Source organism: Osmerus mordax, chromosome 15 (assembly GCF_038355195.1).
Source record: "Osmerus mordax isolate fOsmMor3 chromosome 15, fOsmMor3.pri, whole genome shotgun sequence".
Taxonomy (NCBI): Eukaryota; Metazoa; Chordata; class Actinopteri; order Osmeriformes; family Osmeridae; genus Osmerus; species Osmerus mordax.
Window position 1 is genome coordinate 1,105,541 of NC_090064.1, and position 14,276 is coordinate 1,119,816.

At 42.3% G+C, this 14,276-nt stretch overlaps 1 protein-coding gene across 1 annotated transcript in view; it reads right to left on the reverse strand.

The window, feature by feature from the left end:
* The window catches only part of LOC136957530 (metallophosphoesterase 1-like), a 42,428-nt gene that overhangs the window by 13,769 nt on the left and 14,383 nt on the right, over window positions 1–14,276 (reverse strand). The window lies entirely within an intron of this gene.

Genomic DNA, 14,276 nt, shown 5'->3' on the forward strand with positions numbered 1-14,276 from the left:
GATACAGTGTTTTGGGTGGTCTCTTCAAGGCTAGGGTTTTCATCTACATTATTTTGTATTCCTCATCTGTTGGCAGGCGATGGAAACTGTACCGTTTGTCACAAGAACAATCCCTTTTTGTTGACACACTGTCATTGAAGCCACAGATTTAGCCTGGTTAGTAGTACAGCCGCGAACAGCGCAACAGGTAGCCTACCAGGGCCCCGCAATGACATTTTATAACAATAATAATATAAATGACAACATATGTTTAAAAACAAACCAGTTTTTGTTAAATTATAGTTTAAATTACTTTAGAAAGAATCACTGTTGACGGCTGGCTGGGACTAACGTATAGCAAACCGCAACTTCCGCTATTTCACCGGAAGTTGCACCCATAATCATTTCTACAGTAGACCCCCTGAGAATAAGGTGGATATATTATTATTATTGGGTGTGCTTTGCCTTCGGCAAGGGCACAACCTTTGTTCTCTCACATATATATTATTATTATTATTGTGAGAAACTACTGTTTTCCTGTTTCTCTTTATTATTGTGAGAATGCTGTTAAGCATTCTCACTATTGTTTTCCTGTTTCTCATTATTATTATTATATCAACTTCTTAGTTCTTCCGCCATTTTTTGGCCTTTAACTAGTTCTGCATACTTTCACCGATTCCTACAATTTTTGTATCAAAACGTTCAGCTCCTTCAGGAGATGTTGGCTATGACTTTTGGTATTTCTCACTTTTATACTTTTTAAGACATTAAGGTTTTTGTGCAAATTATTCTCCCATTAAAAGTAATGGTAAATCCTTTCAAATCATTAAAAAGCTTCCTCCTCTTTCAAACGTAACTACTTCAGCATACTTTCAGCTAGAGACACCATTCAACCTTTAAAATGTTCACAAGACATTCAGCTATTCCCAAATGATTCAGCTTTTTCAAATATTCAGCCAAATTTGAATTATGACAGTTTGAAATACATTAAAATGTTTGCTCCTTCTTGATTTTTATGAATGAGCAGCAAGCAGAGTGGCACACTGCTGGCTGCTCTTTTTCTGATATTCAACTAAATTGTCAAACTAATTCCTCTAACGTTCATATAGTTTAACTTACAGAAACAAGTTATACCTTAAAATGTAGGAAAAATTGTCCTCTTTCAGCCAATGTAACTACTAAAGAGCTCACATTTACAGATTTTCAGCTTTGAGCCTTGAAGCGAGAGCAGCCTTTCAAATTCTCTCACTAACTTCAATGGAGAGGTAGGTAAAATTCGTCAGAGAAAGCGAAAGAAACAAGATTTTGAAACTGCCGGTAGAGTCGTATTTCTGACCGCACAGACATATAATCAGATACGTATCAGATTCAAGACCCTGGTATTGACCTTCCGAGCAGTGAACGGGACTGCACCCGTCTACATCAAGTCTCTCCTGCAGCCTTACACCCCCACCCGTCACCTACGGTCTTCTTCAGACAACCGCCTGGTGGTCCCACCGCTCAAGACCGCCCGGTCCCAACACAAGCTCTTCTCCTGTCTGGCCCCCCAGTGGTGGAATCAACTCCCCACCTCCATCAGAGATACTGACTGTCTCTCCACCTTCAAGAAAAGGCTCAAGACGCACTTGTTCCGGGAGTACAACGGTACTTAGGAATGGTTCGCTTGACCCGATGTTAGTTTCCTCAAGGATCACAATGACTCTTGCTTAGAGACTTGTTGCTCTTGTGGTTAGTGGTAACTGTTTTAAATTTTTGTTCTCGCTGTGATATATTGTTTTTATTACTGTTGCTTGCTTTTTTCCACAGGTACACTTGCACTTATAGCGGTTCATGTTGTTTAATTGTAACTTGTTTAACTACATGCTCTTATGGTTCTTCCCTTTGGCACTTACTTTGGTTGTTCACAATGTGTGCTTCATGTTTTGGCTACTCGCGATGTTTTTTGGCTATCTTGTTGTTATGATCAGTGACCTGAGCCCCGTTCGTCGTAAGGGTTGAAGCTAAGTTAATCAATTGTCCCTTTAGCCCGTTAACATTAGCGAGATGAGTGAGAACAGCAAATATCGGTTCGTCAACGGCTGATCCGCATCCAAATCATGTGGTTAATTTCAATCAGGCTAAACTTATCAGGGAAATTGCACGTGCACGTCCTACTTCAAAAGGCAGAAAAGGTCGATCACCAAAACTGTGATTTTCTAACGGTATGATGGCGGAAAAGATGAAAGAGAGAGCGGTGATAGGCTATTCTCACCATCCGAGCAAACTATTATAATGAGTCTGTCTTTGCGAAGACAATAAGAATATTATCATGGCTAAGTCAAACACCGCCGCTGCCAGAGCAAGACAAGCAGCTTGGCAAAATTTCCATAAGCTATAAATGCGAAAGTTTTGGGGAAATGTATAGGCTCATCTTAAGTGACTCATTAGCCCAATCAGATCACATTTCTTTAAATGTGCCTGCTGGCAGTAGGCTTAATGGAAATTAATAATCGAATGAGATCTTGCAAGCGAAAATAATGATCTCAACTCTTTCAGAATAAGTAGGCTAGATAAAAACAAGGCCAAAGAGTATCTAATTGATACGAATTCATAGACACTTATGAGGATATATGTAGGCTACTGAGCTTATATCATGTACTATATATGTGTATATGCATGTAGGCCTATGTGTAAATCCCTCTTTGATTTAATTGACTGGGACATGGCCAGGGAATATGATGAATTGATTCATCAGCTGGTTAAGCGCCAAGTACACTTTTCTTACAGCAACGCATGCTGTGGCTTTGCCAATGTTTTCTGCATCGCCTATACTGTATAAAAATGTAGCCTATACCTGACGCAAAAAACCTCAAGGCTATGCAGAGTCTGAAGCACAGTTAAAGTTTGTCAATTTCTTCACATGTCAAGACATAAAAAGGAATCGATATGTTTCCCACTCTCCCACAGTGAAACTGTATTAAAAAAAAGTATAAAAACTGTATAAAATATAAAAAGCACAGGCACAACAGATAAGACAAGACATTTCCTAAAACATAGCGTTACATATTCACATACAGCAGCATAAGCTCATAATAAAGCTTGCTGCGGCGTGTGATATTTGCAATGTACGGCCCGAGAAGGTCTTGCAAATAAATGAGTCCTTGTCCGCTAAATCGATATCGCTCAAACAACAACTCATCCGTGAGAAATAAAGGATCTTGGCAATCGCGAAGAACTCTATTGGTATGGAAAGCTAATCGAACTAAAATATAGCTCCTTGGTCAACTGGGTCTCTCAAAAAGGGAGCTGCCATGTTATTTTCCGGGGGTGTGGCAAGCTTATCCAGCTACACTTACGTTAGCCTGCTCTGGAGCAGGTTAGTGCTAATTGATATGTTACTATGGTGATTTATCGAAAATTGCTTCCACGAACCAAAAAGAGGGCCGTTTTTTATCTTAGCCTGAAAATTAGCTCGCTAAACCGCTTAGCAAGCTACGACGAATACCCCCCAGGTTAGTAGTTAGATAGACTTTTGATTTAAGTAAGGGGAGTGCCGAACATGTTCTGTCGCCGTTTGACTTCCTAAACAGCTGTGTAGTGTAGATGTTTTTGTAGTGTCTCGCGTAAGCTACAGCTTTGCAGTGAGCTACACTGGTTTGAAACCACAGGTAATGGTAATTTCACCAACAAATCGTTTACTAATGTCAGAATAAATCCTACAACGAAAATGTATATGTGAGGAATGTTTATTTTAACGATTGAAAACAGATACATCATAGACCACTGTAGTATGTGTTGCCCGGGCAACACAGGCTAATGTCATGATGCTAATACTTCAGTGAAATAGTAGACTACTGTTTCCGAAAGTAGATGTACTTCCTTAATAATATCAGCTTATATTGTACATTACACATCACAATTGTGTGTCATATCACAAAGTAAAATGAGTAAATAGTTATCACCCTGGCCTCTTTTCTTGTGGCGTTTCTGCAGCTGCCTTGCAATAAGAGGAGCCAGACACCAAGTCTAGTGACTCATCGATCCTGGGTAATGGGTATGCGTCCTTTTTGGTCACACTGTTCAGCGGTCTGTAGTCCACGCAGAATCTCATTTTGGAGGTCCTCTTTTTTGAAACCATCACCACTCCCGAGGCCCATGGGCTGTCTGATGGTTCGCTAATGCCATCTCTTTGCATCTCCTCCACCGCTCTTTCTGCAGCCTCACGGTGAGCCATGGGGAGGCGCCGGGGACGCGTCCTGATGGGCTGCGCATCCCTGGTGTCTATTTCGTGTTGCACCAGGTGTGTCAGGCCCACTTCATCGTCTGATAGTGCAAAAATGTCTGTGAAGTTAGATAGCACCTCCCACAGCTCCTGCTGCCATTGCTCCAATTGGTCACAATTCTGTTTCCATATCTCTCTCACCGCTGTCAACCTATCTGTCCCCTCCACCGTAGATGACTGGGCTGGGGGAGATGAACTGGAGTGTGCAGAGATGGGCTGACCGTTGTTGGGGGCAGGGGGCACCAGTGGCAGGGGACTGTGGATTGGGGCGTTGCTCTCTTCTGGGGTTTCCGTGTCATGGCCGTATGTCTCCACGGCTGTCCCGACCAGGGGGTGTGGCTTTGAGGACTGTGTGGGCGGTATCATTATGACAGCGGGGCCCCCGGGGAAGGTCAATGTGTTCTCCCCTTGGTCCAGCAGGCAGCGCGCAGACCTCAAAAAGTCCAGCCCCAGGATACAGGGGTCCTTCACCTGTGCTACCCACACTGTAAAGTCCGTTGTCTGCCCTCCCACATTCAACGTCACCCTCCCCCTACCGAGCATAGGGGCCAGCTCACCAGTCACCGTCCTCAGCTGCACTGTAGTCTGCTCCAACTGTGTCCCCTCCGGAACCACATCTGGCCGCATCAGTGTCGCTGTGGAGCCCGTGTCCACAAGGGCGGTACATGAGTCCCCACATATGGTGACGGGAACGTGGCAAAAGTTCCCAGCATGAGTCCAACCTACCACCATCGTGGATTCTGTGTTCTTGTCTGCTTCAGGGGGGAGTGCTGTTTGGATCCCCCTTCCCTCGATGATGCAGCATGGGACATAATGCCAGGGGTCCGTATCATCCCATCTATATGGGCCCCTGTCCGTTTCCCTGGTCGTTGGAGTGCTTGGGGCACTGTCTGAGGAGATGGCCAGGTTCTCCACATCCCCAGCAGACTAGAGGCCGTTGACAAGGGCGCGTGGCACTTTGTGGCGAATGCATGGACACGGCCCGAATCAGTTCAGTAATTTCAGCCACCCATGCAGGCTTTACTTGGGCTGTGTCAGTGCATGCAGCAGCTCTCACTGTAGGACCACCCTCACCAGGACCACCTTCCATGGCCCCGCCCTCCACAATCTCCCTTTCCAGAGCCAACTCCAAAGCCTCCTGTATGGAACGGGGGTGGGCGAGCTACTAGCGATAGCAGTTCAAATTGGGCGTGAAATGCCTGCCAGTCTGCCTTACCAGAGTACTTTGGTGTTTTACACGGGGCCCGGTAAGCATGGGCACCGCCATTTTGCCACACAGGCTGCGCATTCTCTCTGCTGTAATCTTGAGGTCGGGCCGACATTCCAGTGAGGTAGCTGTCCTCACGTCCTCCGCTCTGTCGGGGGTCAGCGGGGCCCATACCCGCGTCGTTGGCCATGCTCCTTGCCGCCAGCTTCAACCGGGCTTTGGAGCGCGCTCAAACTCCGCCGCCAGACCCTCCGCACGGGCATAACTGTAGCTCATCTCCTCCTCCTTAACTTTCGGCCGGGCTCCTCCCACGTGCGGCATGTCTACTGGCAGTACAACAACGGCTATGCTCGGCGGTTCTGCTAGCCGGCTAGGCTAACCCGAAGAAGAAACCAGTCCGTCACTTTAAACTTCTGACACCAGTGTAATGTTCTCCTCAATGTTGCGTATGAGATTAAGGAGGCAGGGAATGGTTTCTGACTTCCTTGTTTTTATTAAATGCAGAACCGATGAATCTTGATCACTGTTGGCCGTGACCACGCCGTGCTTCTCGCTAGTTCGCTCACACGCCACCAACAGAACCCCGCTCTCAAAACTCCCCCAAAACTTCTCGATTGTCTCTCGTGAGACAACCCCCCCCCCCCCCCCCCCCCCAATAGGTCTTAACACAGAACCACATCAATTTGCTGATAACATGCATAACACAACCGATTGACAATAACAGGAACACAATAACTCAGCTTGTTACAGTATGTTTGGTCATCGAGTGACGTTGCGGCAACGTAAGGGCAACGTAACTGTGTTAGCTGGGAAGGTTGGCTTGTACCTGCATCATCGTATTTGAAAGCACGTTATTAGGCTAGCCGCTAGCGTTTGTCCCTGTCTTAATGCGACGTTGTGCGAACCAAAACAACGTTTACAAACGTGAATTGACCTTACTCTGTACTTGAGGCCTTTTGCAGGCATCTGTGGGAGTGGGAGCACTCGATGGTCTCTTCAAAAATCGCCTGATATCCATGGCTAATATATCCATTACGAACAGGTAGGCTGATCCACAACGTGTATGTGTTTACATACTTCGTGGATCCTGATTGGTGCCGCAGCCGCAACGCATTGATTGGAGGGTCACAGACAGAGATTACAGCGCAGATGAAATGATTCAGACTACAGCGTATGTTCAACAATATGAAATATGAAGTTTTTGGTGTTTTAAAATTACACCAAATTTATTTAGGATTATTCCAATGGCAGAATACGAGGCGCAGGGAATTTAATGTTCGTAAACGCACATAAACGCAATTTAGAGGTGGATAAACGCAATTTCCGCAATTTAGAGGTGAATAAACGCTATTTCACAATTTCGGGAGGTGCGTAAACGGCGTTTACGTGCGTTTAGCCCCCACTACATCCCTGCTCTCTAGTGAATAAATGCAATATGAGTAGGCTAAATGCCTGAAAATATCACGAGAAGGGAAAAACGTAAAAGTTTAGAGAGATTAGGTCAATTTTTACACCGGTCTGCCAAATTTATTCGTTTTGATTCAGCTATGAGGCTGCCTCTTGCAGGGGAAATGAGAAGACATCTATTTCATTCTACACTTCACTCGTATTTTGAGTTGTAAATGAGCAGCAAAAAAAAGATGCTTTTAAATCTATGTAATATTTAGAAATAATAAGTATGCATTTTTATATAAAATATACAGAAATCAGTTGTAAAAATGTCATTCAAAAACAGACCCCTGTGCAACCGACGCAAGCAAGCACACCCTACAATTTTCCCAGAAATTGTACCCTCTCTAGTGCCTGTTTGAAATACGTATTTCAGAGTAGGGCTAGCCATGATCCAGTAACTTAAAGATCTTGTAAAGTGGACCTGGAAACGAGTTTTAAGTTCGCCACATCACAGAATAATGTATTATTAACTACCCATCCAAATTCGAATGAAAAAATAACACAGACAAGTATGTTAAATTAGGCTTTGAAATCAGAAAAAATCAGCAGTCTTCTCTGCTTGAGACTGGGGGGGCGTGTCGCCTGAAGGAGCTGAAACTCCGCCCCTCGCTGCCTAGTGCCTACCTCCGACCCAGATAATGGACGCTATGTCAAGCCGAACAAAACCGTTTAGAATTAGAATGTATTTGTTCAATGAGTGAAACATACAGATGCATATAAATGAAATGTTCCCCTGAGCTGTAACAGTAAAAAGGGACACCAGAGACAGCAGACAGTGAGCTCTCCAACTAGGCTACTTCTAACACATTAGCTACCATTTCACCAAAATATCATCATTCTACACCGAGTAGCCTAATATCAATTTAGCGGTTTGCACTAACTCATAGCAGAGATACCTCTGGAAAAGTTATCTAGTATAATTATAACAAGCACACAGAACTGAGTGATGAACTGCTGGCGGCGGTGGATGGTCCAGGTGCGACCGGAGGATGAACGGCCGGAGGGGCGATGCTCGGTACGGCTCCGCGCTGCAAGAGAAGCCGTGTGTTGGTGAACCCTGTCTGTCTCTGGTCCATGTTAAAACTGTTCGCTGTGAAATGGTCAGTGCAGAGGCGGCTGTTGGAGTTTATCCGAAGCTTTCCATGAGCGTGGCTCTTCACAAAATCTATCCACCTATTTTTCCTTTCAAAATCAATAGGGAACTTAAATGGCGTTGCAGCACAGCTGGAGTTCTTGCATCCAGGGAAGATGCAGTTGCGGGTGGTGGGAGACATCCTGAAGCTAGCTAACTAGCTGATGTAGGCTACAATAACAGTACAGCAGGAGGAGCCATTCAGTGATCTGACGTAGATAGGGCGAAATGACGTAGATAGGGCTTTTTGGCTCCGCCCATTAAAACCTGATCTGAAAACGGAAGAGAAACTGTTCTTCGGTTTAACTCCACATTTCAGTGTGACAAAGTTTTAGCGCTTTGCACATGCTTTCAGGAACTCATTTCACACGTATATAATGTACTTAGAAGAAAAACATGGAATTTACTGTACAGGATCTTTAAAGGCTGGTAGTTGATTGAAGATAATAATGGGGATATGTTTAAGATTGAGATTGGACTCAAATGTGGGTAGGCTAATTGGATGTGTAGGCCTACATGTTATTTTTGCTTAGGGTTCACTTCAAACATTAAAAGAAAGGGTGGGATAGCAGGCTTCTTCAAAAAGCTGAGCAAACGGGATCAAGTGGAAATGGATCCCAGTCCTTGCACTTTCCCCAAGGCTACAGGCACCAGGTCAGAGCATACTAGGCAATCAGTCACTCACATGCCAAGTTTAGCTTTTGTTTGTAGGCCACACATGTAAGCCTACACAAAAAAAAAATAAGATTACGGTAAGCCTCACTTTAAAATGTTCATTGTTGATTCATGAGTGTTCTTGTTTTGATGGCTGTGGCATTTTTTGTGTGAGTATACACTTATAGTTATGTAAGTGTTCTTGCATCCAGGGAAGATGCAGTTGCGGGTGGTGGGAGACATCCTGAAGCTAGCTAACTAGCTGATGTAGGCTACAATAACAGTACAGCAGGAGGAGCCATTCAGTGATCTGACGTAGATAGGGCGAAATGACGTAGATAGGGCTTTTTGGCTCCGCCCATTAAAACCTGATCTGAAAACGGAAGAGAAACTGTTCTTCGGTTTAACTCCACATTTCAGTGTGACAAAGTTTTAGCGCTTTGCACATGCTTTCAGGAACTCATTTCACACGTATATAATGTACTTAGAAGAAAAACATGGAATTTACTGTACAGGATCTTTAAAGGCTGGTAGTTGATTGAAGATAATAATGGGGATATGTTTAAGATTGAGATTGGACTCAAATGTGGGTAGGCTAATTGGATGTGTAGGCCTACATGTTATTTTTGCTTAGGGTTCACTTCAAACATTAAAAGAAAGGGTGGGATAGCAGGCTTCTTCAAAAAGCTGAGCAAACGGGATCAAGTGGAAATGGATCCCAGTCCTTGCACTTTCCCCAAGGCTACAGGCACCAGGTCAGAGCATACTAGGCAATCAGTCACTCACATGCCAAATTTAGCTTTTGTTTGTAGGCCACACATGTAAGCCTACACAAAAAAAAAATAAGATTACGGTAAGCCTCACTTTAAAATGTTCATTGTTGATTCATGAGTGTTCTTGTTTTGATGGCTGTGGCATTTTTTGTGTGAGTATACACTTATAGTTATGTTTTAATGTAAAAGTTCATCAAAGAATCTAACCTCTAACCTGGTTAGACCCAGATTATATATTCATGACAACAGAGTGACCAAAAGTCTCTCCAGTTTGTGAGTACAGTACAGTGTGTGTAAGAAAGAAATTAGTTGCAATTCAGATGTAGAGACACGGTCTATTCATAGTACATGTAGAATTTGATTAAAGTAACCCAAGTGGATAGGGATGGGTATCCCAGTGAATCGATTCCTTGGAATCGTTAGCAAAAGTCCTTAACGATTCTGTTAACGATTCTCTGTGCCGTTGCGCATGCGCAAACTTTTATAGTTTATTCAGACAGACTGCAGCAAACATGGCAACTAGGAAGAAGCGTTCTAAAGTTTGGTTGTATTTCACACGACAAAATGACAACAACACCACTTGTAACGCGTGTAAAAAGTATATTTCGTCGAAGGGAGGAAATACTACAAATATGAAGAAGGATTTGAACACACAGCATGTAATGAAGTTACTGGAACGTCATGTGTTCGATGCATGCAGCAGCGCAGCTAACGTTCGCGCTTCATCTCTAACTATCTAAGGTAGAGCTAAACTGCACAAAAGTGATCACAACCACTTGTTACTGTGTGAAGCAATTAGCTCCGGCATTGGTCTCCCATTAGTATTGATCTTATTGATCATTTCACGTTATCGGGGCGGCGTGTGTTATCAGCAAACGTTCGGGTGTCCCATTATTAAACTGAGCATATCGATTTTTAATCCATTATTAAACTTAGAATTTTAATTGTTAAACTTTTTAATAGTCCTGTTGAATGTGCCTGAAAACGCCTAAACAACATACCCAAAGTACATAGAAAAATCGATAAGAGAATCGATAAGGAATCAAATCGATAAGCAGAAATTGATAAGGAGTTGGAATCGTTAAAATCTTATCAATACGCATCCCTACTAGTGGACCATACTAGGCCACACTGAAGAACTCAGGCTTAAGTGAATTTGAATTTCTATTTCTCATCAGCAATCGTATGAATGATTTGCACTGCTTAGATGCCAGGCTAAGGTTACACACACATTTTCAGTCTTGGTCTGTGGACCCCCTGAAGTAGCCCTGGCCACCCCTTGGCCACCCCATATATAAAAGTCTGGTTCCGCCACTGGATTGAACTGATAATATAAAAACTTGAACCAAATATATGTACAAATATTTTGAAATGGATTGAACTGATAAGAGCTGCTAGATTACAGTTTTGCTGCAACTACGTAGTAGGTGTCCGAATATCACCGGATAATGGACACCCCTGCAGCCAATCAGAATTGAGTATTCACCCAGATCATGGTATAAATAATTATAAATTATGACATTGGTTGAAAACAAATGATACATTATAATAATGTAATTGTGACAATTTCATGTAGCCTACAATATAGTGAGGTCGCCAGTGACGTGCAGTCTGGGTAGGCAAGGTAGGCAGTGTCTACCCTGCCAAAATTCAAACGTAATTTTTTTTATTAAATAATTTTCTTTAATAAACTTGTATTTGTATTTTTACAGTTTATTCTTGTGATTTAAATATGCAATGTGTGTTATTACAATTGTTTAGACGTTACGATGACAAATGTAGCAGTTACGCATAATCAAAAAGAAAAATTGTAGAATAAGCATTGCTTTCACTGTCCATTCATTGCGGACTTCGATCCTGTATTCTTCAACATGTAGGTCAAAAAGCACAACTCTGCTGTGTCTTTGCACGTAAATATGTTATGCCAGAAATCATCTACTTTACGGATCAAAAATGGACCATTTAAAATCGAGATATTACTGGACATTTGCGCAGCTAACATCATTACACCAGGCAAAAAATTCTGCTTTTACTGTTTACTGCGTTTACTGTTTTGACGTATTAGCCTAACAATAAATGAGGTAATCTGGCTTTTCATAACTCAGTGCCTAGCATCCTACTGACATCACCGCACGTCACTGGAGGTCGCTGACTTCACCACTGGCGAATTCGCCTTTCATTAACCCCAAGTTCACGTGCTACAGATATGTTGCTGCTGGTGAGTGCTTTCTGCACAGCTTTCTGTTTGAGAGCTGGAAGTACAAGAACGTTTCGGCATTCTGCTTCAGATAACTACACAATGTAGACACATGTGCGGCTTCAATTTGATAGTATGCTTTGTGTTTTACCTCCTTGTCCATTCTTTGTCTATGGCCGCACTGCAGTAGCCTGGTTCTGTCCACCTACGTACTTCCGCTCAATTTAGATTTTGCTTCTGTACTAGGTCTGGCCATGAGGTACGTAAGTCAGATGTCTCCGGTAGATTTTCTACCGGCGAATCAGCAAACAGGGAGTGGCTGAGAACGATGACGTTGATGTCGTGCGCTAGCACTAAAGCCGGAACTACAACACCGGCTAAAGCCGGAGCAAGAACAAGTTTTGCTGAATTTTGTTGGTGGCCATGATGTTGTGGCCCTCCTCCCCACGGGGTTCGGGAACAGTTGATTTTCCAGCTACGGCAGCTAGCTCTGTTACAGTAGTGGTGAAGGAATTGGCTAAGGCGAACGCTAGCGATTGGTTATGGCAGATCAGAGTGGCTCTGGGCAGATCCAATAGTTTTAAACTTCAACAGAGTACCCGCCTACAAGGAAGTCAACGCTTGTCAATGGAGCGAGGCCAGACTCTCTGTACAAATGCAATGTACGAGAGTCTGGTTTAGGGCTGCAACAATGAATCGATTAAATCGATTATTAAAAGCGTTGACAACGAATTTCATTATCGATTCGTTGTGTCGCGCGATTATTACGCAACTCAATATGTCGCAGAGATGTTTGAGTATAAAAAAAAAGTTAAGTTGAGCGCGGAGCGGAGGTAGAGGAAAGGCCATCGGAGAGACGTTGTTGAGTAACGTTGTTCTGAAACACATGGCGGAGGCAGAGAAATCAGTACGACCCAAGTCGTCCAAGGTGTGGGAGCATTTCACACTAAATACATCGAAACAGTGTGTTAATTGACCGAGGTGAAGTTAGTTTCATTTTCGACATTCGTCTCACATTCGGAAGACGCTACTTTGCAGCATCGCGTTAGGTACCGGGTGAAAACAACCCATACCATTTTGAAAAATGTAGACTTTTATAATATTTATAGGAATATAAAACCTCAAACAGACACCAGAGTATCTTAAAAATAGCTTAATCCTCGCAAATCTTAACTTTTTTCAAAATTGTGTCAAAAAATCTTAAATATACACCAGATTATTCTAATAAAGTCTGGCCTACTTCCACAACCTTTCAATTTTCAATAAAGTTTTAAACTAAACTCAAATAAATTGCTCATCTTGGAAAATAGCATTAAATCCATGCTAATATTAATAACTTTTTCAAAATTGTGTGCCTGTTTGTGCACATTCTGAAGATTTTTTGCACTGTGAATTTGCACTGTCAGTTCTGTTTTTGAATAAAGGGTTGGAAATTAATGGTTTTTTGTTTTTGTTTTCTTTATCCGATTCCTCGATTAATCGAAAACAGAATCAACAGATTAATCGATTATTAAAATAATCGTTAGTTGCAGCCCTAGTCTGGTTAGGACCAGGCCAGCACTGCAGCTGCAATTCTCTAAATCTCTCTTTATAATTAAACGCCGCCCTCGAATAAACACTGCACAAAAAATGATCATTGTGTAATAAACGAGGCGGCGTTTATTCGAAGAAATACGGTACTTCAGAGATGACAGAGAATTTAACCACGCCCCTCTCACTTGCATGTAGGATTGGGAATAAATACAGCACAGAAATAAATGTGGTGTTAGGAAATAAAAGTCTCAATAAATAAATAAATGTGGCATTATGAAATAAAAGTCCCATGAAATAAATAAATGTTGTCTTTACAAAAACCTATTTCAAAATAACAACTTTTGAAATAAGTAAATGTATTTATTTAGGTAAATCGATTCAGCTATATATTTATATTATGCTATATTTAGATATTGATTTCCATCTTTTTTTAATTTCAGGGTTTATTTCATAGCCCTATTTATTTATTTCTGTATTTATCTATGTATTTGCCTATTTATTTACCTCTTTATTTATTTTATTTTGACTAAATCGGCGTTCTATAAGCTAGGAGCTACATTCTGAGTGTTACAAACTGCCCTTCGCTCTATCTAGCTAGTTAGCTTGCACACGCATTTCTCTCCCGCAGCACTAAAAAGTAGGGGTGGGGGAAAAATTCGCTTCGCATTTGAATCGCGATTCAGTCTTCTAGCGATTCATATTGATTCACAAGTTTTTGAAAACTTTTGTTTTTTATTTTTTCATTATTATCTCTGTCCCCATAACAATGAATTATGGGGGCAGAGAATGTCTAATATAAGGAGATAATTTCAATTCTCGGGAAACTTCGGGGTTGTGAACTGGTTGCAGTTCCACTCTAGTTCCATATGAGGGCCCTAATGGGTGAGTGCAGAATGAATTGAGGTCTATGGAGCTATACCCCTCAAAATCCACTTTTCTCAGAATACATTTTTTTGTCTCGTAATTTGAATGTTGAATTCGGAGGGGGAGGCAAAAATAAAACACACTGCCGGGATTTTTTTAAAGTCGCTTTTTTGCCTTAAAAAGCCTTTTAAAATTGACGTCAATGACGTCATACACATCATACG